We start from the raw sequence: 26,988 nt of genomic DNA on the forward strand, positions 1-26,988 counted from the left end.
TATCCAGAATATGTAAATTCATAGATACAAGAAGTAAGCAAAGGTGGTCCGGGAGGTGGCGCAGTGATAAAGCTTTGGACTCTCAAGCATGAGGTCCTGAGTTCGATCCCCGGCAGCACATGTGCCAGAGTGATGTCTGGTTCTCTCTCTCTCCTCGTATCTTTCTCATTAATAAATAAATAAAATCTTTAAAAAAAAAAAAGAAGCAAGCAAAGGATTACTAGGGGCTGAAAGTGGCATAAAGTAGAATGTGACTGCTTAATAAATATGGAATTTCCTTTTGAGATAAAGAAATGTCTTGGAACTAACAGACTGGTGCACAACATTGTGAATTCATTGAATTCCACACTGGATTATACATTTAAAAATGACTAGTGGTTAATTTTATGTTGTGTGATTTTATGTCATTTTAAAATTAAACTAAAACAAGATTAAATAACTAAGGCTAGATCAAAGTAAAGGTCTTCTATACACTGAAAGCAAACTACACAAGGATAAATAGGCAACTCTAGTTGAGAGAAGATATTTGTACATCACGTATCTGACAAGGAATTGATATCAAATATCTATAATATCATATAGCATAAGCAAGAACAAAATAACAAATAACCTTACAAAAAAGTAGAGAAAATATCTTAACAGACAATTTTTTAAGTAAATAAAGATATATAGGCAGAAGGTGGTGGCACACCTGGTGAAGTGCACATGTTACCATGCACAAGAACCAAGGTTCAAGCACTGTTCCCCACTTGCAGGGAGAATGTTTCACAAGTGGTAGAGCAATGTGGCAGGTGTTACTCTTTTCCACTGTTCTTATCTCCATCCCTCCTTCCCTTTCTATCTCTCTCACACCATCGTCAGCAAAACAGAAAAGAAAAAAAAATCAATGGCTGGCAGGAGAAATGGAGTAGGTCATCATGTAGGTACCAAACCCCAGCAATAATCCTGGTGGCAAAATAATTAATAAATTTATAAATTAAATTAAATAAAGAAGACATATATGTGGCCCACAAGCATATGAAGAAATGTTCCACTTCAGTTATCATTATAGATATTCAAATGAAAACTGTATTGAGATTCCACTTCCCACTTGTGAGAATGACCAAAATCAGCAAAACAGTGACAAGTGTTGGCTAGCATGTAGAGAAAAAGGAACTCTTTTACACTGTTGATGGGGATATATATTTGTGTTGGTTCTCTGGAAATCAATATAGATAGTCCTAAAAAAATGATAATAGAAATACCATGTATTCCCTCTCTCCATTGTTACTGGTCATCTCAGGAACAACAAAACAGACTGCTTTGTGGGCCCCCTAGGACCATGCCCTCATCTTGGATCAACAACCATAGAGAATGTTCCATCCTCCAAAGGGAAGATGGACAACCTACTCTATGCTACACCTGAGGAAGATGAGTCCTGATATTAGAGCAGCTTGGAATGTTCCTACTCATGACCACAGAATGTGAGCTCAGATCTACAGGGATTCAGAGGTCACATAGGTTCCTAAGCTGAATTTTTTGTTTTGTTTTGTTAAATATAATCACCTCCAGGATTATCACAGGAGCTCGGTGCCTGCACTACAAATCCACTTCTCCTGGAGGCCATTTTTCCTTTTTGTTGCCCTTGTTATCGTTGTTATTATATTGTTGTTATTGCTGTCGTTGTTCCTAATAAAATTTTTAAAGAAATGTGTTCAGAATGGTAGTATTTATTTTGTTCATCTTTATTTTTAACATTTTATTAGTGCTTCAATAATGATTTACAAGACTGTAACATTACAGGAGAAACATTCTACAAGTATATGAAGAAATGCACCACTTCACTTATTGTTAGAGAAATGCAAATCAAAACCACAAGGTTCAACTAACTTTCAACTACCCACCTCTGAACTATCACATGAAGAAAAAAGAAACTTGCATCTTAGTAAACAATGGAAATTTAGCATCTTTATTAAAACAGTTTAGTCTGAATCTTAACTAATCAATATCCTTTCCCACACTTGAATTTATGTCAAAACTCTTTCCCTGTTCAATATTACACATCAAAATCCTATTATGGAGCTCAGCAAACTTAGCACCAAAAAAGCAAATGACCCCATCCAAAAATGGGCAGAGGATATGAACAAAACATTCACCTCAGAGGAGATCCAAAAGGCTAACAAACATATGAAAAACTGCTCTAGGTCACTGATTGTTAGAGAAATACAAATTAAGACAACACTAAGATACCACCTCACTCCTGTAAGAATGGCATACATCAACAAGGACAGCAGCAACAAATGCTGGAGAGGTTGTGGGGACAGAGGAACCCTTTTACATTGCTGGTGGGAATGTAAATTGGTCGAGCCTCTGTGGAGAGCAGTCTGGAAAACTCTCAGAAGGCTAGACATGGGCCTTCCATATCATCCAATAATTCCTCTCCTGGGGTTATACCCCAAGGACTCCACAACACCCAGCCAAAAAGAGGTGTGTACTCCTATGTTCATAGCAGCACAATTCATAATAGCAAAAACCTGGAAGCAACCCAGGTGCCCAACAACAGATGAGTGGCTGAGAAAGCTGTGGTATATATACACAATGGAATACTATGCAGCTATCAAGAACAATGAACCCACCTTCTCTGACCCATCTTGGACAGAGCTAGAAGGAATTATGTTAAGTGAGCTAAGCCAGAAAGATAAAGATGAGTATGGGATGATCCCACTCATCAACAGAAGTTGACTAAGAAGATCTGAAAGGGAAACTAAAAGCAGGACCTGATCAAATTGTAAGTAGGGCACCAAAGTAAAAACCCTGTGGTGAGGGGTAGACATGCAGCTTCCTGGGACAGTGGGGGGTGGGAGTGGGTGGGAGGGATGGGTCACAGTCTTTTGGTGGTGGGAATGATGTTTATGTACACTCCTAGCAAAATATAGTCATATAAATCACTAGTTAATTAATTTGAGAGGTGGAAAATCAATTGTGTGTCTCAAAGTTTTTCAAAACACAAACTGAATCTTTTTAATATATAGGCTGTGTATTTGATATGCGGACTCTCTCAAAAGCCTAGACCAAGTAGATCAGAAGCATCCAATAGCACAGCTATATAAAAGATACTGGGTACTGTACAGCAAACCATAACAAAAGGACTTTTCAAAGTTAACCCAATTACCAAATAATGTGATGATAACATTAACTATCGATTGTCTTTTTGAACCCTAAGACAGCAGGAACCTCATATCTCCATTATAGAGTCCCTACTTCCCCCAGTCCTGGAACCCTTGCATAGGGCCCACTTTCCCGTATGCCTCTCCCAATCCATATCAAATAATATTGCATCCGCCGATCACAACCTAACCAACGCAACGATTGCCACCTCAACATGCTTCACTTCAGACTGTGTCCAGAGACTTCACATGTGGAATGACAACCCTTCAGCTTCATTACTCGGGTGAGACCTTTCCTTTCATAGTATACTCTAATTCCATCTCAGGTGATTCACTTTCTAACAAAGTCCCAAAACCTAGATATGCACCAGTTTCTGTGAGAGAGAGCATATCTTCACACGTATCTATAAACTACTGCAAAATATATACCTGAAAGCAGAAGTACACTAGAGTTCGCAGTGAGTACTTCCCTAACACTTCCTCTCCACTATTCCAAGCTTTGGGTCCATGATTGCTCAACAATTTGTTTGGCTTTGTATGTTAACTCTCTTTTCAGTCACCAGGTTCCAGATGCCAGCATGATGCCGACCAGACTTCCCTGGACAGACAACCCCACCAATGTGTCCTGGAGCTCCGCTTCCCCAAAGCCCCACCCTACTAGGGAAAGAGAGAGGCAGGCTAGGAGTAGGGGTCGACCAGTCAATGCCCATGTTCATTGGGGAAGCAATTACAGAAGCCAGACCTTCTACCTTCTGCAACCTACAATGACCCTGGGTCCATGCTCCCAGAGGGATAGAGAATGGGAAAGCTATCAGGGGAGGGGGTGGGAAATGGAGATTGGGTGGTGGGAATTGTGTGGAGTTGTACCCCTCCTACCCTATGGTTCTGTTAATTAATCCTTTCTTAAATAAAATTTTTAAAAATCCTATTATATATTCTCAAATCAGTACAGACTTCTTTTATCTCCTGCCATGCATGTTGACTGGATGTGTGTATGTGTTTGTATGTGGGGGGATTGTCTTCCTTTACTCAACTGAAGCCCTTTAAGGTAAAGGGCACACCTTCATGATTCAGCACAGAAGCTCTAGTACTTGGCATTTTTTGTTTGCTTTTGCTTTTTTACCAGAGCAGTGTATCTCTGGTTTTTGGTAAGGCTGGGGTTTGAATGTGAAATTCTGCTGCCTCAAGCATGAAGGCCTTTATGCAGAGCCCAGGCTCTAGGACTTGGTCCAGTGCCTAGCATAGACCTGGTGCTCAATTGTTTACTAAATAAGTACATAAATTAATTAAATAATATCAGATCTTTAAGTGGGGACAAGGCAATATCAGACTGTAAGGGAAAAATAACTAATCTGAAGAAAAAAATGTTCATTAAACAACTTTAGAAGAAGTCTCTTGATCTACAGTCTAGGATGAAGATAAATCCATGTTGGGTCAAGAATAGCCATGAATGAGATTTCACTTTGAATAATTCTTTTTTGTGACTTTTACAATTATTTGAACAGTCCCAAATAATATAGTTACAGTTCAATAGCATTCCTCACTCCAAATATAACTGTCACTGCTATAGATTAATTTTCAGAAATGTTTATATATTATCAAAATTAAGTTTCAAAATGAGCTACAGTATCTGAGAAAAAGGGATAATAATATTTCACAGAAACTAATTGGAAACTTGTTTTGAAATAAAGTAGTTATTATTTCCATTATGGAGAGATAAAAGTACAGTGATTTCCCTTTATCTCATCCATTCTAGTAACATATTATTTATTCCAACTAAAATTAAAACCTGCCCAGATCCTATCCAGGCACTGAATATCGGTTAGAAATTATTCTCCTGGAAATGAACTTTTTGCTCACAAATTTCATTATGGACTTACAAATGAATATTATTAAAACCTAACATAAAAAAACCTGAATTGTTATTTTTTTCCAAGGGATGCATGAAGATTACTTTCCTATGTGGTGATATTCTTTTCTTTTGGATTCAGCTGTATGCCATATCTCTTCCCATTGCTTCAGTCAATATCTATAGGTCCTCAATGTTACTTTTTTTTTTTTTTGCCAGTTTAGTTTTTGAGGAACAGGGACTTTACACATGCACAATATTTCCAATCCTGAGATGCTTTTACATTTAGATAAGAGCAACCAAGATAAAGGGGAATAGAGAAGCCATAAACACCAGAGCCTCCACTGGTGCTATAGTACCTCCAATGTGCATGGGATCATACTAGCATCTGGAATTTGGTGGCTAAAATATAGTAATATAGAAAGCAGGACTTTTTTTTTAATAAACAGGAACCATTAAGTAGAAACAGAGCAGATGGGGAAAAAAGCAGGAAAAAATAAAGCATACAAAAGAAGGGACTTTATGGTAGAAGGAAGCTAGGATGTCTATTTTTGGAATGTTCCCAGGAGCCTATGTCCTAATAATCTTTGCTTGAGCATAGCTAACATGGGGGTGAGTTAGAGATACTGTCTGGGAAGATGGTATTAGAGCTGAGAGTAGAGCTAGGAATCAGGGTTAGGGCAAAGAATTGCTCACAAACTTGAAGAAGATCTATAAATGCAATTAACTATTTATGAAACCAATATGCTACGGGCCAGGTGGTGGAGCACCTGGTTGAGTGTACATGTTACAATGCAAAAGGACCCAGGTTCAAGCCTCCAGTCCCCACTTGCAGTCCCCAAGAAAGCTTTGCAAGTGGTGAGGTAGTGTTGCAGTATCTCTCCATCTCTATCCCTATCTCCCCCTTCCCACTCAATGTCTGACACTCTCTACCCAATAAAGAGTAAAAATTATATTTGAAAAAAGAAACCAAAATGCCCTTTAACAGATGATTAGATTAAAAAATAAAAAAAGCTATGGGACATATACTCAGTGGAGTACTACTCAGCAATAAAAAGGTGATATTATTTTCTTTGGGGTGAAATGGATAGAATCGGCTAAGATTATACTTAGTGAAGTAATTACAGAAGTAAAAGACAATTACAGAATAGTTTCACTCATATGTAGAATATAGTGAATTGAATACATCAACATGAAAACAAACAACAAAAATCAACCCATATCCAAGACTGTGGGAAAACTACAGTGTTTAACTAGCGGGGGGGGGGGGGCACAGATTTTTGGTGATGAAAACGATGTGAAGTTATGCTTCTATTAACTTACAATCTTATAAAAACAGTGTTGATTCAATATGTTGGGGTGAAAATAGATTTGATACATCAAGTTCTCTGTCTAGATCATAGCTCTAAGTATACATATTTTCTTTAGTCTAAGTATTTAGTGTTTCAGATTTTTAAGATGATCAAATTCTGACACTGGGCTTAAATTGTTCAAGGAGCTCTAAAAATATATTTGTTTTTATATTATTTAAATACCTAAGTTACCTACAACCTTAGGTCAGATAGATCAAAACCATTTGGCCCTGTTAGTATCTAAAACACTGTTATTAGTAGATTTCCTTAAATGGCATAAAACATGAGATCAAGTATATTACAATAAACCCTAACCACTGAATTTTCAAAGAAAAACAAGCTCCCAACTAAGGTGGTTATAATAATAACTAACTATTGCTATTTTAAACTCTTTCTAAGACTACAAGGAGCTCTTCCAACTCTCTAAGATTTGTATTTCTCCTAGTCCTTGAACCTCTGGAACTATGCTCGTATTTCTTGATGTTTCTTCTCTCTGATTCCTTACCCTGTTATAATGCCTCTGTTGACCTCCACTAAATGAACTTTGGATTTACAATCAGCTCTGATATCTGGACACTAAGAAAACCAACCTCTCATCCATATCTCAAAGAATATTCAGTAACGCCAGGCTTTTCTGGCATTTACTTTGTGGTTCACCAGAGTTTATCTTGGTTTTTTTTGCTTTGAGAACTCTAAATTTCTTCTCATTTCCTTTCATTCCTGGGAAGTGCTATCTACTTTAATGAGGGTCTTCTCTTCTGTTATCTGCTTAAATCATGCTAGTAGTCAGTTTTTTAATAATGTCTCTACTTGAATTTTTTTATATTCACATTCATCTCCTGTACACCTAGGTCACCTTTTATCTTCATTCCACCCTTGAGTCTACTGTGTAACTCTTTCTAGCTTGGAAAAGGATTTAAGTTTGCTAAACTATGGTCAATGGTGTGGTGAGGATAAAAAAAAAATGTATCTAGACGTTACATGGATTGTTGAGTAACCAAACTTCCCCCAACAGACAACTCCACTAATGTGTCCTGGAGTTCTGATTCCCCGGAACCCTGCCCCACTAGGGAAAGAGAAAGGCAGGCTGGGAATATAGACCGACCTGCTAACACTCATGGTCAGCGGGGAAGCAATTACAGAAGCCAGACCTTCTACCTTCTACATCCCACAATGACCCTGGGTCCATACTCCCAGAGGGGTAAAGAATAGGAAAGCTTTCAAAAGAGGGGATGGTATATGGAGTTCTGGTGGTGGGAACTGTGTGGAGTCGTACCCCTCTTATCCTATGGTTTTGTCAGTATTTCCTTTTTATAAATAAAATAAAATAAAAATAAATAAATTTTTAAAAGCAATTTTAAGAGTTTTCTTTTTCTTTTTTTCTTTCTTTTTTTTTTCCTCCAGGGTTATTGCTCAGTGCCTACACTACAAATTCACTGCTCCTGGAGTCCTTTTTTTTTTTTTCACTTTTTGTTGCCCTTGTTTTATCACTGTTGTGATTATTATTATTGCTGTTACTGTTGTTGTATAAGACAGAGAGAAATCGAGAGAGGAGGGGAAGCCAGAGAGAGGGACAGAAAGATAGACACTTGGAGACCTATTTCACTGCTTGTGAACTGACCCCTCTGCAGGTGAGGAGCTGGGGGGTTGAACCAGGATCCTTATGCCAGTCCTCATGCTTCACACCATGTGCGCTTAACCCGCTGCACTACTGCCCAACCCCAAAGAGTTTTCTATCTTAGTTTCTGTGTATCTACATGACCTCTGATTACAATCCTGTTCAATTTTTCTCTTTTAAAATGACAAGTATTCCTCTACTATTCTAAAAAAAATGAAGAAGAAAAAGAGGAGGGGAAGAAAGAAAGAGAGGAAAAGAAAGAGAGAGAGAGAGAGAGAAACGAACCTCTCCTACTATATTCTTGAAAGCAATTTTCCAGCCCATTCAATCTAACTTTCTTCTATACCTAGGTTCTGCCCATAACTCCTTTTCCACCATGGGTTTCTGGATTTATTTGTTTGTATGACCCTGCTGAAAGAAAGAAAAGGTACCTAGTAGTGGTGCAACCAGTAGACCACATACATTACCATGCAAAAATGGGGTTTAGGTTCTTAGTTCCGACTGCAGGGAAAAGTTTCATGAGTGATAAAACAGTGCTGTAGGTATCTCTCTCCTTCTCTATCTCTATCTCTATCTCTATATATTTTTTTAAATGGTGGCTTACTGGGTTAAAAGTACATAGTATGAAACTCAAGGAGCACAAGGATCCCAGTTTGGGCCCCCAGCTCCCCACCTGCAAATAGGTAGCTTCACAAGCAGTGAAGCAGGTATGCAGATGTCTCTCTGTCTCTTCCCCCCTTTATTTCCCCCTCCTCTCCCAATTTCTCTCTGTCCTATCCAGTAAAAATGAAAAGTGGCCACAAAAAAGGCCAGTTCAGAGCCCTAGCAATAATTCCAGTGGCAATTAAAAATGTCAAAGTAGTAGCAGATTTTCTCCAGGGAGAAGTCAATCAGATAACCTTCTTACAGGTTCTCTAAAAACCGTCTTGGTTTGGGGAGTCGGGCAGTAGCACAGCCGGTTAAGGGCAGCGAGGTTAAGCGCTCGTGGAGCAAAGCACAAGGACGAGCATAAGTATCCCAGTTCAAGCCCCCAGTTCCCCACCAGCAGGGGAGTCGCTTCACAAGCAGTGAAGCAGGTCTGCAGGTGTCTGTCTTTCTCTCCCCCTCTCTGTCTTCCCCTCCTCTCTCCATTTCTCTCTGTCCTATCCAAGAACAATGACATCAATAATAACTACAACAATAAAACAACAAGGGCAACAAAAGGGAATAAATAAATATTTTTTAAAAAACTGTCTTGGTTCACATATCAGTTACATGAAAAAAAGGGGGGGGGGAGGCTAGTTATAATGCTTACCTTAATTCTTATTGTTTATATTGCTTAATGTGAGGATCAATAAATAATATTCCTTTCTCCCTTTTCATGATCAGAACCTAATAAACAAGGATATAAATACAAATGGAAATATAAACTTATTATTATTAAGTTTTTATGATAATCTGACTTCAGATTTGAGTGCAAATGGACTTTGTTTCTGCTTTTCAGTTAGGTAGTTATGTGTACCAGCAATAGGCACCACTACACAGCTGTATGAAATTCTTTTCCTAAAAACTGGCTGCTTCTATGAATCTCCAACCTATGTCAGTATGCAGTAGGAAGGAAGGACCCAAAATAGAAAGTTCTTTCTCTAATCAGTGAAAGTCAAGACTATAGACTGTGAGGCTAAAGGAACTCTATCATGAAAATATTTTGTCCTACTCATAACTTACTGCCTTTTAGGCACCAAGTTTCAGATGCTACTATGGTTCTATCCTGAACTCCATGGGCGGATGACTCCACCAATGTGTACTGGAACTTCACCACTCCAAAGCCCTATCCCACTAGGAAAAGAAAGAAACGGGCTGGAGGTATAGATTGACTTGTCAATGCCCATGTCTAGAGGAGACACAATTACAGAAGACAGACCTCCCACCTTCTTCACCCCAAAAATGAATTTTGTTCCATATTCCCAGAGGAAAAGAAATGTTTGGAGAAGATGACTAGACTCTGAAGCCCAATTCCATCAGGACCCAGAAAAGAAGAGGAAAACAGTAATAAGTGTAGAAAGGAAAAGAGTGGCTATAGGAAAAAAAATGGGCAAAAATACAGATAGCTATAAAAATAATAGTCAGCCTTATGTCTGTGACCTTGGAAGAGCCACTACAGTTTCCAGTGGAAGTGATGGGGACACAGAACTCTGGTGAGGGTAACAGGGTGGAATTATGGCTCTGTTATTTTGTAATTTTGTATATCACCAATTAGAAAAAGGAAAAAAGGGAAATATGGGGAGGGGGGCTAGGGAAGAGGACACATTCCGCAATATATGAAATCCCTCACAGCAACCAATCAAATTCTATCAAATATTCCTAATATGACCCAAAGATCTAATAGACTCAGGGTTCCTTGGTAATATTAACTTTACCTTTTACAATGTTCTTTATGAAATAAAATTTAAGAATCCCTATAAGGTACTATGGATCTGTTCGAATAATCAAACTAAACCTTCAAACAAAGTATTCAAATTAAGGCTTGGAAATGGACTTTCTAGTCTCTTTGATTTTCTGGTTAAGGAGAAAGTCCTTTTTAAGATTTCAAACCAGATTCAGATAAGAAACTTCTTAAAAATTCATCTATTTACTTGGCTGCTACCATGAGCACACTGAATATAATTTAATCTTTCTTTGATGATTCATGATATTTGAGATACTCACACTGTCATTATTTACATTAATTCTCACTGTTTGAAACTAGATAAACATATATAGAAACTACAAGTAATTGAAATTGAATGTGCCTTAACCATAGATAAATTATAGCTGACCAGCAAGCTCTCTAATGAGGTCAGACTTTAAAATGTAAATATATATTTTTATACTCCATATATATGTAATATGACAGGAATGCATTAAAATGGTAATAATGGTAGTGATAATGAGCACTTACTATGTTTATACACAATTCTAAGCCTGTATTAAATCATTCTATACCAAGTCATTCTGTATTAAATGATTAACTCTCAAATCTTAGCATTACTATTGCCATTTTATAAACAAGGCAATTCATGCTCAAAGAGACTAGCCAATTTATCTATCAAATCACCACTATTTGGAACGGAACAGCCAAGATTTGTGTCCCCCCACCCCCAGACAGTGTGATTCTAGAGCCCTTCCTTGCATGCTAAAACAAAAGAAAATGTTTGCAGATAAACTGAATGAAAGAAATACGAGAAGTTAATCCCTCAATGAATGAAATATGCTTAAGCCTTCCAACTGCAAACTGAGATACATACATACATACACACACACACACACACACACACACACACACACACACACACACACACACCCCTACCTTATCAGCTACAATCAACGTAAAAAAGATGAATATAAAAACTCCTTTACTGCTTAGGGCAGCTGATATAACATTAATGAATGACAAAGAGAGTGTTATATATCTCAACTTCTGTTGTATTTCCATCTTCTTTATCAAGGAGAATGATCTTTCAACTCAAGAGGGTTGAATTACTATAGTTTAGAAGGAACTGAAGTATGAGATAGTAAAGTGATAGCAGGAGACCATCTCTAAGTTTTAAATGAGTTCAAGTCGGCAGGCCAAAACAAATTACAACTCAGTATGGAGAGGCTTTGCAGATGTAATCTAAAAGTCACTGTCAGTAATTTTTTCAGAATCATAGAGAACAGAAAAAGTACTGGATAACAGAGCTTGAGAAAAACATTATTCTAGCTTTTAGCAGAAGAAAATGTATTCCATAACCTATAGATATGCAAGTTTGATTTCAATGCATAGCAATATTCTAAGATGGTTATATATAGAAATGGAAGTGCTGATCACTTGGAAGCAGGATGGATTCACTGGAGATAAAGAAGATCCTACAGTCTCTGTGCTGTAGATCAATGTCTGGTGAAAATAAAAATGTAAGCATATTCAAAGTCTCTTATTCTTGGGCACCTCATAAGTAAGGAAAAAAAATAACCAAACTGCAAATTTTCTCTAAGACTGTGAGAACTATGATGGGGGGAGGGAGAGGACACAGAACTTCATAAGTGTGGTGTGAAACTATAACCCCTGTAACTTTATAACTTTGTAAATCATTACTAAAGTACTAATAAAAAATTTAAATGTTAATATTATCAGTGGTCTTTTAGTTAATATTAAATAATAATCTGCTTAATGTATAACTCATCTTAAACAATTTAGTTTGTTTCTGGGTTTGAAAAACAATCTAGTAGATATAGTTTTCCTAATGACCCAAATACTGCAATTTCTAGGCGATGTCAATGATTGAAATAATTGTAAAGATATTTTAACTGACAACTTCCTAGAACAAAAAGAATATGTAAGATCACTTTATGGCAGGAGTTTTCTCTGTTACTCATATTTCAACCAAATAGGCAGAAATACTTGACAAAAGTTTGTTTTCTTCCATTAAATAATACAGGAAGTTTTCTTGAACTATGGTCTCCTTCTCCAAAAGTTCAATATCAAACTATAACTACCTGTTTAAGCTCATTCAAATTTAGAAAATGAAAAAGCTCTTGGAAAGCTTCTTGGAGCAATATAAAAATTGCTGCCAGAGACGCAGAGAGCCAGAACATGAGGAAATGATCAAAGTAACTATATAAGAAATCCAAATAAAGATAACAGTGAGAAACCACTGTATACATGTATCATACACTAGAAAGGGCAGAAACAACAACTGTTGGTGAGGCTGTAGGGAGAAAGGAACCACTCTACACTGCTGGTAAGAACATAAATTGGTTCAACCCTTGTAGAAAACAATCTGGAGATTTCTAAGAATACTAGAAATGGACCTACCTCATGATCTTTGTATTAATCCAAAGGAAACAAAAACACCTATCCAAATATATCCATGTACATCTATAGTCATAGGAGCATAATTTGTAATAGCCCAAACTTGGAAGTAAGTGGCGCAGATGTCCAATGACAGATGGGTGGCTAAGAAAACTGTGATGTATATACACAGTGAAATCCTACTCATCTGTTAAAAGGGGCTAGGTTATCTTTTTTAATTTTTTTTTATTTCTTCATTTCTTTATTGTGGGATTAATGATTTATTGTCAACAGTAAAATACAGTAGTTTATACATGTGTAACATTTCCCAGTTTTCTATATAATAGCTCTATATAACCAGGGTTGCTCCCTGGTTTGGACTATTACAAATTGTGCTACTATGAACATAGGTATACACAAATCTTTTTGGATGGGTGTGTTCTGTTCCTTAGGACATATATCCAGGAGAGGAATTGCAGGTCCATTTCTAACCTTGTGAGAGTTCTCCAGACTGCTTTCTACAGAGATTGGACTGATTTACATTCCCACCAGTAGTGCAGGAGGGTTCCTTTGTCCCCATAACCTCTCTAGCATTTGTTGCTGTTACCTTTTCTGATATATGACATTCTCAAAGGAGCGAAGTGGTTGTTGTCTTTTTCAAGGTTATCTCTTTTGCCTCATTTTGGATAAAATTTGATGGAATCATGTTGAGTGAAATAAGTCAAAAGGAGAAAGACAAATACCAGACGACCACACTTACATGTGGAATTTAAGAAACAAGGACAGAAAGGGAAAAAACAAAATAAAACTTGGACTGGTGTGGTATATCGCACCAAAGCAAAAGGGCTTGGGGAAGGAGGGGAAGATAGGATACGAAGAAGACATTAAGGTCCTGATGCATGATGGTGGAAAGGGACCTAAGCTGAGGGCGAGAGTGCTCTGCAAACACCTATGATGGGGAGATGAGAAATTGTACCTATGTGTTAATGACTATATTATAGGCCATTAACCTCTCACTAATTTTCAAAAGAAAGGGGGAAATTGCTATAGGAGATATATAACCTTCACTTCATGACATTGCTCACCTTTGTGAGAATGTTCCAGTCCATTCAGAACCAATTTTTGTGTTTTGCTTTGCTTAATATTTATTTATTATTGACACCAGGCCTGGGGCTTGCTGCCAGCACTGTGAATCCACTGCTTCTGGCAAATTCCTCTATGGATATTTTTTTTTCCACCAGAGCACTGCTCAACTCTGACTTACGGTGGTGCAGGGGACTGAATCTGGAACTTAGGAGCCTGAGACTCAGGCATGAGTCTCTTTGCAGATCCATTATGCTGTCTACTCCAACTGCAGTACCAAATTATCTGGATTCCTCCAGCCTGAACCAAAGAGTTTCCCCACCATTTTCTACTTTGGGGTTCTTACACCAAGAAGTGGATAAGGAAAAAGACATATCTCCACCTCCAAAAAATCTGGACTTTCTCCTTTGCCCACAGGAACTTTTTCAGACTGATTAGAATATTGTAATTCCAGACATCATTGGCTGCTATCAGCTGTTTCCTATTAAACACAATGTTCTTTTCAATAGACTACTTTGTTTCACTCTGACAGTCATTTTTCACCCTTCATGGCAGAATTTCAAAGCCAAGAACCCTCTATTACACAGTAAACAAATAAAATTAGACTCAAATTTGCCTTTTTGATTTTGATATATTAATCAACTCTTCAGGAAAGCATCTAAACATTTTCAATCACATCAAAATAGGCTGGCAACATTTCTCAACTTCAAAAAAATTATGCTTAGTTAAAGGTTTGGTTTTTATTCCACTGGTATTCTACATTACATATTTACAACTGTTTCTGTTTTAGGACAGATTGATTAATAGCATCATTTCGAAAATCCCAGCATGTCCACATGCACAGAGAGGGGGGGGGAGAAAGAGGGAGAATTTCCATCTGTGATCTTCATTAAGCAAAGTAGATCTTTTTGGTGTGTCTGCTTCTTCCTTTAGCTGTAAATGTGAATCCCTGCAGATCTCATATGAGGTTTCATGATTGCCATTAAATGCTAAGGTCAAATGGGGTCAAATGTGCACTAGTAATAGAAATCAGATAATAGACCAAATAAGCCAAGGTGAAAAAGAAATCCTGACATTTTACATTTTGACTGAATGGGCAAGAATATTGGCATTTGAGGTAACAATGAAAAGATATTGAAAAAATAAACAGCAAACAATATATGGCTATCCAAGATACATAAAAGAAAGTGTATATTGGACAATTTTTTCCTTTGTTACCTTCTTTAAGAAGTGAAAATCACAGAAAGACTATGGGCACGGAAGCAATGAATGGGGGGGGCACATCGGGCAGTGCTGCACCTGGTTAATCACACACATTACCATGCACACCTCACTCCCTACCTGCTGGAGGTTGTTTCATGAGTGGTGAAGCAGGTCTGCAAATCTCTTTCTCTCTTCCTCTCTCTCTCTCTCTCCCTCCCCTTTCATTCTCATTGTCCTATCCAATAAATGAGAGAGAGAGAAATGGGGGGAGAGAGATTGGTAGGTAGGAAAGAAGGAAAAAAGGAAGGAAAGCAGGTCACCAGGAGCTGTGTATTCACAGTGTCAGCACCAAACCCCAGTGACAACCCTCATGGCAATTATAAAATTAAAAAAATAATTTAAAAAGTCTACTACCAAGACAACTGAAATGTTTACATATCTTTCTGTAAATGAATTCCTAAAAAGCTTAAATTGCTCCTGACATTAATTACTTAAGTGTTTTTATAACCCCTAAAGAACTACTTTATCTGCTAGTTCAAACTGCCAAGTTATCAAGATTTACTGAATCCCTGTGATTTACAATATATATCATGTGCACTAATACTGAAGAGTTATAATGCATATTTGTTTATTCCAAGGGATTGAAATATATGGTAGAAACTAAACAAAAACACTTGAAAAAACACTTAAGCACACTCAAAAATGTGAATACACAAATGTGATAGATTATATAATTAAACAAGGCTACATAGGACTATACTGGAATGAAACCTCCTTTATTAAAATAAACCATTCCAGCCTTTAGGTCCATGATTGTTCAACAATTGTTTGGCTTTGTATGTTAACTCTCTTTTCAGCCACCGGGTTCCAGATGCCAGCATGATGCCAACCACATTTCCCTGGACAGACAACCCTACCAATATGTCCTGGATCTCCGCTTCCCCAGAGCCCTTCCCCAATAGGGAAAGAGAGAGGCAGGCAGGGAGTATGAATTGACCAGTCAATACCCATGATCAGTGGGGAAGCAATTACAGAATTCAGACCTTCCACCTTCTGCATCCCACAATGACCTTGGGTCCATATTCCCAGAAGGATGAAGAATAGGAAAGCTATCTGGGGAGGGGATGGTATACAAAGATCTGGTGGTAGGAATTGTGTGGAGTTGTATCCCTCTTATCCTATGGTTTTGTTAATGTCTCCTTTTTTTAAATAAATAAAAAATAATAATAATAAAATAAACCACAAGACTCAGAAGCAGGGAGTAAGGACAACTAAGGAGAGTTTGAGAATCTTAGTCCTTATAGACTAAGATGACATGGAACGAGATGACAGCTTGATGGAGAGTAAGATGTACTAACACCTATGTTGTGGAAATGTACTCTGGTGACAACAATTCTGAAAATCAATATTTCCTCAATAAAGCAAATCTGAATTTGGAAAGAGAAAGAGAAAGAGAGAGAGAGAGAATGCAGAACTTTAAAACTTTTGGCATTGAGTTTTTGCCAGAGCAAAGAGGGGCTGATTAATTAAATAAACCCGTCCTATAATCTCTCTCTCTCCCCCTCCCTCTGTCTCTTATACACACACAAACACACACACACACACTACTTTTCTTGGCACAACAACACAAATGAAACACACTAAAGTTTTAAAAAAAACTATTATTTCACTTTGTTTAGTAAGATACAGAAAAGCAGTCAAGTTTAAGAAAGGCCAGCACAGTAGCTATCTAAGCCTCTTGGTCCTGCAAATATTCTAATTCTGCTTTTAATGTCACACTGAAGGTGTGGTCTCATGGATAAAAAAATTAAAGATTGAATTTTAAGGCCCATGGTTTTCCAAAAGTAAGGATTGCTCTCACCTCCAAAAAATATTTGTTTATTTATTTATTTAATATTCAGGAGGAAATTTCAGAATGCCAAAAGACAGATACAAAAGAACTTACATGTATTTAATTTCCAGTCCAATACAACAGCAAACAATCTCAATATTACTCATAGTATTCTAGAACTCTGCATAAAAGCAAGAATTGTTCTCATCCAAAGTTGGTATTGCTTAATTATAGAGTTAAGTAGATTAGAAAGGAGTTTCAGGGGCCAGGCAATGGTGCATCTAGTTAAGCACTCATATTACAATGTGCAAGGACCCAGGTTCAAGGCCCTGGTACCCCCTGCAAATGATGAAGCAGGGCTGCAGGTGTCTCTCTATTTCTCTCTCCCCCCCACCTCCCCCTTGCTTCTCAATTTATCTCTGTCTCTAACCAATAAATAAATATATTTATTTTTTAATATTTTATCTTTATTTATTGATTGGATAGCGACAGCCAGAAACTGAGAATAAGAGGAAGATAGGGAGAGAGACAGAGAGACACCTGCAGCCCTGCTTCACCACTTATGAAGCTTTCTTCCTACAGGTGGGAACCAGGGGCTCAAACCCAGGTCCTTACCCATTGTAATATATGCACTCAACCAGGTGTGCCACCACCTGGCCCCATAAATGAATATATTTAAAAAGAGAGAAAAAGAAAAAAGAAAGGAGTTTCACCCTCTTTAGATGAGTTTCTGAGGGACTGAGCTTGAAGGAGGTTTTCCAGCAATCAGAAAGCCCTGATTACTTTTTCTCAAGAAGAGGCAGAAAACCCCTGGTGACATCCAGTCACACCTTTGTTATACTTTATTTAGGATAAATAAGAAAAAGTGTCTTCTCAGTTTCTCTACTGATATGCCTACTAAAAGGTATTCTAATCAAACAGGCTGTAAGAAGGTATTTCTTAGCATTACAGAGTTATTTTTATTTTCCTTCTTCCTGAAGATATACAGAGCCTGTCTACCAGAAATGGGTGTGAGAGTTTTACCTCTTTGAGTAGGAAAAATGCTCACTGACTATTAATCTACTTTTTACTGAGTTAAAGAAATCACTACATGGCAATTTTAAGGAAGAACTCCAGCTCCACCTGGGGACTTTCCTAAGAGTTTTTCTTAACAAGCCCCATCTGTTCAGTTCACTCCCCATCTGCTTTGCCTGATAACTAATAGGAATAACTGATTATATAATGTCACCCTTAATTGAGACTCAATCTTCTGCATTATGATTTGGCCCCTAATAGGTTCGATAACAAATTCAGTGGTAAAAGCACAATATTCACAGAAGACTTGATCACACAGTAAAGGGGAATGGCGAATGGCACGTTATCACCAACTAGAGCATGTAAAGGAATGGTAGCCAAAATGGAAAATTTATTCAAAAGTGAAACTGATTGGTGAAGACTTTCTAAAAGTTGTAAAACCTCCCTACAGACTTGACCATTATCCAATCACATTTATTTTAAATATTCTTACAGACTGTAATCTTGATGATTTATATGAATCAATTTACATTCACATGTTGCAATCACCCAGTAGAAGAAATTCTGTTTTATCACAATACTAATGCCAATTTGTGTATATTTAGTCTTCTTAACCTATAGCTAATGAATAAGTATGTGTTTATGACTTTATAAAAAAATTTTTTAAAAAAGTTTCCACCTTCCAGCCATCAAATTGCAGATGCTATTATGATTCTGTCTTGACTTCTCTGGGCAGACAACCTCACCAATGTGTCCAGAAGTCTCACCTCCCCAGAACCCTATCCCACTAGGGGAAGATAGAACAGGCTGGAGGTATGGACTGACCTGCCAGTATCCATGTCAGCAGAAAAGCAACTACAAAAACTTCTACACCCCATAAAGAATTTTGGTCCATATTCCCAGAGGAATAAATAGGGAATCTTCCATTGAGGGGATAGGACATGGAACACTGGTGGTGGGAACTTTATGGAATTACACCCCTGTTATCTTACAATATTATTAATCATCATTAAATCACTAATAAAATTTTTAAAGAGGGAGTCAGGCTGTAGCACAGCGGGTTAAGCGCAGGTGGCGCAAAGCACAAGGACTGGCATAAGGATTCCGGTTTGAACCCTGGCTCCCCACCTGCAGGGGAGTCACTTCACAGGCGGTGAAGCAGGTCTGCAGGTGTCTATCTTTCTCTCCTCCTCTCTGTCTTCCCCTCCTCTCTCCATTTCTCTCTGTCCTATCCAACAACAACAACAATAATAATAACTACAACAATAAAACAACAAGGGCAAAAAAAGGGAATAAATAAATAAAAAATAAATATTTAAAAAAATTGTTTAGGAAAGTTAATTTTAAGACATCTAAACTAAGCATTTTTGTTACAAAGAGCTCAAAGGATATGACTGTGCTAATGTAACAAAAAGTCTATACCATAATATTCCCCAACTGAATAATCCCTAATTCAGGAAGGCCTCCTCCTTAAGTGTTCAATGCCCAAAAATGAAGGTACCCAAACTGCTCAAAAGAGGAAAATGAAATTGCAGCAAAAACCACACCTTATGAGGCTAATACATTTATAACTTAATATTTACATGGCTGTACCCAAATCTCTAATTCAAAGTATTAAGAAATATCACAGGTTAACTGTTGTTAAAATTTGGAGGCTCCAGCTGGCCAGGCTAGCTTCACGGGTGGGTAACAGAGACGACCAGAGACATACGGCTGGGCAGGGAAGCTGTATTTCTTTATTCAGGAACAACGATTCATAAACTAAACCAAACTAATCACCAAACAGAACTCTGCTGCCTCTTTCCCCCGCGGCGGCGCCAAGCACTCTCGAACTCTGGAACTCTGGAACTCTCTCGGGGTTCCTTGGGGCGGGGACAAGCGGGCCCGCGAAACTAGCAGGACTGAACCAATTTTCTTGGCAGGGGGAGAGCTAGAACAACCCAATGTAAAGCATACAACAGTTAACATAAGTTTACATACCCAAAAGTGTGACCAGGTTGATGACTGAGTAGGTATGTAATAGCATATACTTTTTTCTTTTCTTCTCTCTCTCTCTCTCTCTCTCTCTCTCTTCCTTTTTTTTCCTCAAGGGTTATTGCTGGGGATCAGTGCTAGCACTACAAATCCACTGCTTCTACTGGCCATTTTTTCCATTCTTATTGTACAGGACAGGGAGAAATTGAGAGAGGAGGGGAAGACGGAGAGGAGAGGAGAGGAGAGGAGAAGAGGGGAGGGGAGAGGAGGGAAGAGGAGAGGAGAGAGGAGAGGAGAGGAGAGGAGAGGAGAGGAGAGGGGAGGGGAGGGGAGGGGAGGGGAGGGGAGGGGAGGGGAGGGGAGGAGAGGAGAGAAGAGGGGAGAGGGGAGGGGAGACGAGGGGAGAGGAGAGGGGAGAGGGGAGGGGAGACGAGGGGAGAGGAAAGGAGAGGAGAGGAGAGGAGAGGAGAGGAGAGGAGAGGAGAGGAGAGGGGAGGGGAGGGGAGGGGAGGGGAGAGGGAAGGAGAGGGGAGGGGAGGGGAGGGAAAAGGGGAGGGGAGGGGAGGGGAGGGAAGAGGGGAGGGAAGAGGGGAGGGGAGGGGAGGGAAGAGGAGAGGAGAGGAGAGGGGAGGGAAGAGGAGAGGAGAGGAGAGGAGAGGGGAGGGGAGGGGAGGGGAGGGGAGGGGAGGGGAGGGGAGGGGAGGGGAGGGGAGAGGAGAGGAGAGGAGAGGAGAGGAGAGGAGAGGAGAGGAGAGGAGAGGAGAGGAGAGGAGAGGAGAGGAGAGGAGAGGAGAGGAGAGGAGAAAGATGGACACCTGCACTTGTTTCACTGCTTGTGAAGCAACCTCCCTCAAGTATCCTTGTGCCAGTTCTTAAGCTTCAACTATGTATGTTTAACCCTGGTGTGCTATCACCCAGCCCCCCTTATAAACTTGAGGCCCCATGTTCAATTTCCAGCACTGCATATGCCAGAGCACTGCTATGGTCTCTCTTTCCTTCTTATAAAACAAATAAGTATTTTTTAACATAAATTTATACTTACTATTATTAAGGTTGCAGTAATTGGCAATGAAACTATTAGAGAAGACATCAGTACCTTGCTTGGTTTCACTGAGCACTTTCCGGATTTCAGTTCATTCTGGCAACCAAGATCAAAGAAAACAGCATTACAATTATATGACTGTACATCATAGAAGTTATGTTTTATTGAAAATAGAAGGCTGGGACTGAGGAGACAGCATAATGATTATGCAAATGTATTCCAGACCTGAGACTCTTGAGTTCAAAGGTTCAATCCCCAGCAACACTATTAGCCAGAGCTGATAAGTACTCTGATAAAAAAATAATAATAATTTAATTTAATTCAATTTAAAAAATAAGAAAAATGGCAAAGCAGTGCTTCACTTGCGTCTCTCTTTTTCTCTCCCTCTCTATCTCCTCTCAGTTTCTCTCGGTCCCTATCCAGTAAATAAATAAATTTTAATTTATATTTAAAAAACGAAGTCAGGATGAGGAGATAGCATAATGATTATGCAGAAGACTTTTAATGTCTGAGACTCTGAGGTCCCAGTTTCAATCCCCAGTACCACCATAAACCATAGCTGAGCAGTGTTCTGGTCTTTCTCTCTGTATCCCTCTCTTATTAAAATTATTTAAATGTTTTTTTTAAAGAAGTCTGCATACATTGACTTAAATAATGACCTTTACTACATCACAAAACAAAAGGTTTAGAATCAGAGTAACTAAAGAATGAGTATATTTGGTAATTTACCCTGGCCGTCTGGAAAAATGCAGGTCCTTTCTGTATGTTCGCTCTACCAAAGTAAGCATATTGGCTTGTCCCATGAGGCTCATCCTCCTCATGGCCCTAACATGGCTTCTACAATTCCAGCCACTATATAAAAATGACAATAACAAGATGCAAAACTGTATTCTTTACATGTAATTTTTGCTGAGTATCCTACCTTCTCCAAAAACTCCCTCTCAGTTTTCACTGGTCAAAATTGTGTCATATATCCATACCTGATTTAACCACTGTAATAATAAGTAATGAAAATTAAGGTATTTGGTTTAGGCTATTCAAGATTCGCCTCCATCAAGGAAAACCTCGACTTTCCCTATAATGGCTGCATAATAAATGAAAAAAATATTAGGGTCCTACAAGCAAAACACCTGGCTAGTGAGAATCACAATGAAGTAGTTAGTCTAAAGTGTATGCCACATATATCTGACAAAATAGAAATAAAGCTTAACTTACTACACATGACTCAATGCATAGAGCTGACACTAACAGTCTAACTGGTCAAGTACTAAGATTAGCCACTGTAACTATAGTGTTACACCTTCACAGGGAGCTGCAAAGACATGAATCTCTCTTTAAAAGGCAGTAAGTGATTATAACTGAAGAACAAATCATTGCTAAATCCATATCATCTACAGACTCAGAATAGTTATTTCCTCTTTTACTGAAAAATCAAGGATTCCCTTTACTGGAAATTTCAGTTCCAGTGAGTTTCCAGTAATTTCACATTCCAGATGTGCATTTGTAATAAGTTTGCATTGTTACTTAGACTCAATTTATCTAATGACCCACTAAAGTGGTCAATTGTTTATGCAAATTAGGGATTGCAGCTATCCTGAAAAGTAAATTATCATAAAATTTACTATCTTAATAAATTCAGACATTCATCATTTGATTTTTCCATTTCATTCTAAATTATTCATATATCATATGGCCATTTCTAACATGGAAAAATTGTTACAATGGTACTTAATAAATACAAATTCATTACTAAGATATTTAATCAGTTTTAGTGAGAAATAATGGTATTGAACTAGTTTACTATACTTAAGTGATGTCAGGAGAGACAATTTGGTACACCTATAGTTATTATAAAAGGTAGGAGACATGAATTCTCATTCAAATAGCACTTATTACATATACTCACTATGCACCAGACACTATGCTGTTTAATCTATATTCATTTGTTTAAACCTCACAAGAACTGTAAAAACACTTTGTATTACACTAATCCTATCTTTCAGATGTGTAAACTGAGGTACAAAGAGAAGGTGTAACTTGAACAAACTCACACAGTTGACAAGTGACAGGATCAAAATTCAACACTAGTCTCCCCAGACTAAAGGACTGTGGTGCTAAAGCACTTAACCATGGTTTAATACCACTACTGCCACTCTGGCATTGTCACTCATTGCATAACCTTGTGAGGGGCACAATTTCCTAACAAGTTAAAGAGCTGAATAAAGGTCTTTTTAGGAGAAGGACAGTGGTGTACCCAGATGAGTAGACTTAATATGTGATGACACAAGTTTAAGCCTCTGGTCCCCATCTGTGGGGGAAACCTACCAAGTAGTGAAGCAGTTCTGCAGATATCTCCTGTCTGTCTTCCCCTTCCTTCTCAATTTTTCTATCTCCATCCAACAAGTAAATAAATAAAATGTGAAAATTAAATATTAAAATATATATATATTTTAAAATCCCAGCCCTAACACAAAATAAAAGCTGATTTTGGTGTATTGCAATAAAACAGAGGACTCTGAGTACACAGAATTGGGGGAATTGGGGTCCTGGTGCATGATGAAGGGAAAGGACCTAAGTTGGGGGTGAGTGTGTCTTGCAAACATCTGACATGGCAAGATGAGAAATTTTACTGTTGTGTAAACAACTATACTGTAAACCCCTAACAAAATGCTTTAAAAAACTGAGAATTTATAAACAACCTCCTCTACTACATAGTTTATACTAAGATCAAATGTATGACTTCATGGCCCTATCTGCAAAGATGATGGAGAGAGAAAAATAACTATAAAGCTCAGAGTGGTAGCTAAGTCACAGGAAAAATACATCTCCTTGGAGGAATTAAGTTGAGGTTATTATAACTAAATTTGTAAATTTGTCCCAATCACTGGTGTGAGATCTACCTAGAGGGTAAACTACAGAACTCAACAAAACTCCTGGATTAACTAAAGATCTTCCAAAGGATGCTGCAGAGTTTTATGACAATAGACAGTAGAAAATTCTTCCACTCAGGGCAAAAAATTCTCACCTCTATATCAGTCTCTTAATGAAGTTAAGATTGAACTATTTTAAACCACCTCACCAAACATAATTATATGTAAATTTCCTCAAATTATATTCTTTGGGGTACCCAGATACAGAAACAAAGAATAGAGCTATTCATTTGCAAAATAATTAATATTAAATTTATCTCTCAGCACATTTGAAATACTCACTAGAGTAACCTAAAATCAAACTTGTCTGAAGGGTGAAATTCTTAATCTAAATAATTAAAATGTTGAGTCTTATTTCAGTAATACAAGCAAGATTGGGCACTATAATATCTTCTTGCCATCTGTAACATAGTTAATACTGGCTGTACTTTTTCATTGTGTCTAAGAGAGACATCAGATGGTCTACGTGCTGGAAAACTTTGTCTTATCAAGGGCACTTTCTCAATCCAGTCTGTGGATCTCCTATGACCCTTGATGAGGAATGCAATGCAAAGAAAACTTCAAAATGTTTATCTTCTTAAGTCACTTGAATTTTCAGAAAATATTTGTAAGAATCAGTTTTCTTTGGGTTAGAAACAGTTTCTTAGGGGCCAGGCAGGGTGAATCTGGTTAAGCACCCACATTACAGTGCACAAGGACCAGAGTTCATGCCCCTGATCCCCACTGACAAGGGGAAAGCTTCACAAGTGAAGTACGGTTGCAGGTATCTCTCTGTCTCTTTCCCTCTCTATGTCCCTCTCCCCTCTCTATTTCTCTGTCTTTATCCAGTAATAAATAAATAAACAAATAAATTTTAAAAAATTTAAAAACAGTTTTCTTTTGGTTCTGCAGTAATATCTCAATTATCACTAGTAGATTATTAGTCTTGAATAAAAAATAATTTATGTGTCATATTAAAGCACATGCTTGCTTTTTCTTTATTTTGATATTTGTGTGTTTGGGGGCATGTTGTTTTGTGAACTAATTTGATTCCTTTATTGTATTCTTCTTACGTCAAATAGTAAAGATAATGTATTATTTATGAACAACAACCAAAAAAGCATTGTGAATGCAAGTCAAGCTGTAAAAAACAAATATTCTACACTTTAGAAAGATTAATCCCTACCTTTTAAAAGATAGTTACAGCTTATTAACATCTATAATGTTAACCTTTATGATATATAATATAGTCTACATGAAAATTCTGGGCACCAGCATTACCAATACTATTCGACACAGTGTTGAAAATTCTTGCCATAGCAATTAGGCAAGAGAAAGGAATTAAATGGATACAGATTGGAAGAGAAGAAGTTAAACTGTCACTATTTGCAGATGATATGACAGTATACATAGAAAAAAAAGTTAAGAATACAATAGGAAACTCCCAGAAATTATCAAGCAATATAGTAAAGTTTCAGGCTACAAAATTAAGTATACAAAATCAGTAGCATTCCCATATGCAAACACTAAGAAGAAGAAGAAATCCAGAAGTCAGTCCCATAAAATATCTAGGAATAAACCTAACAAAAGAGGTGAAATATTTGTAACAAAAATTGAGTCATTATTCAAGGAAATAGGAAAAGATATCAAGAAGTGGAAAGATATCACATGTCCTTTGGTTAGAAGAATTAGCATCATTAAAATGGCTATTCCACCCAGAGCCATGAACAAATTTAATGCAATCCCAATCAAGGCTCTACCTTGGAATTATAGGCTACAAATTACCAAAATACTTTTTTAAAAAAAGGAAGAATATGGAAGAATCACACTCAACTTCAGTTTTAATACAAAACAATAATAATCAAAACAGCATGGTACTGGAATAAAAAAGGACATTTGGATCAGTGGGGCAGAATCAAAAGCCCAGAAATTAACCCACACATATACAACCACTTAATATATGACAAAGGGGATAAAACCATTCAATAGGGTAAAGAAGATCTCTTCAACAGATGGTGCTAGGAAAAAGCCAGCCACATGCAAAAAGTGAAACTAGACCACCACACAATACCATACACCACGGTAAAAAAAAAAAAAAAAAAGATAAAGATCTAGATATTAGACCAGAAACTCTAAAATAGAAACTTATGAGGAATATTTAGATCTAGACAGGGAAAGAAAAAAAGCCTTTAACAATGGAATAAAGCCACTAATTTGAGTCTTACAAACAAAAAAAAAGTCATGGGACATAAACTCAATGGAATCCTACATAGCAGTTTAAAACAGTTTAAAGCAGTTTAATGTGTCCTTTGGGACTAATGAGGTGGAACTAGGAGTGGAAATGATTAGTGAAGTAAGAAAGGAAGTTAAAAACTATTATGAGATGATTTCATTCATATGTGGAATATAGATAATTGAAACATATTAACTTGAAAAAAGAAAAAGAAAAATTACATATATCTATAGTCAACCCTAATCTATGATTTTGGGAAAACTATAGTGGTTACCATTAGAGGCAGGTGGGGCACAGAACATTGGTGGTGGGAATGGTGTAGAATTATATATTCAGCGGAGAAGCAATTACAGAAGCCAGACCTTCTACCTTCTGCAACCCACAATGACCCTGGGTCCATGCTCCCAGAGGGATAGAGAATGGGAAAGCTATCAGGGGAGGGGGTGGGAAATGGAGATTGGGTGGTGGGAATTGTGTGGAATTGTACCCCTCCTACCCTATGGTTTTGTTAATTAATCCTTTCTGAAATAAAAAATAAAAAATAAAAATAAATAAAAATTTAAAAAAAGAATTATATTACCATTGTTTTATAATCTTATAAATATCTATTAAATTATTAAAAATATATTAAAATATTATGTATATTTATTTATTTTCCCTTTTGTTGCCCTTTTTATTGTTGTAGTTATTATTGATGTCGTCATTGTTAGATAGGATAGAAAGAAATTTAAAGAGGAGGGGAAGACAGAGATAGGGAGAGAAAAATGGACACCTGCAGACCTGCTTCACGGCCTGTGAAGCGACTCCCCTGCAGGTGGGGAACCAGGGCCTCAACCCAGGATCCTTATGCCAGTACTTGTGCTTCGCTACATGCACTTAACCCTCTGCGCTACCGCTGACTCCCTATTTCATCTATTTTTACATTTAATGATATTACTAGTATGT

This window comes from Erinaceus europaeus, chromosome 2 (assembly GCF_950295315.1).
Source record: "Erinaceus europaeus chromosome 2, mEriEur2.1, whole genome shotgun sequence".
NCBI classification, from domain to species: domain Eukaryota; kingdom Metazoa; phylum Chordata; class Mammalia; order Eulipotyphla; family Erinaceidae; genus Erinaceus; species Erinaceus europaeus.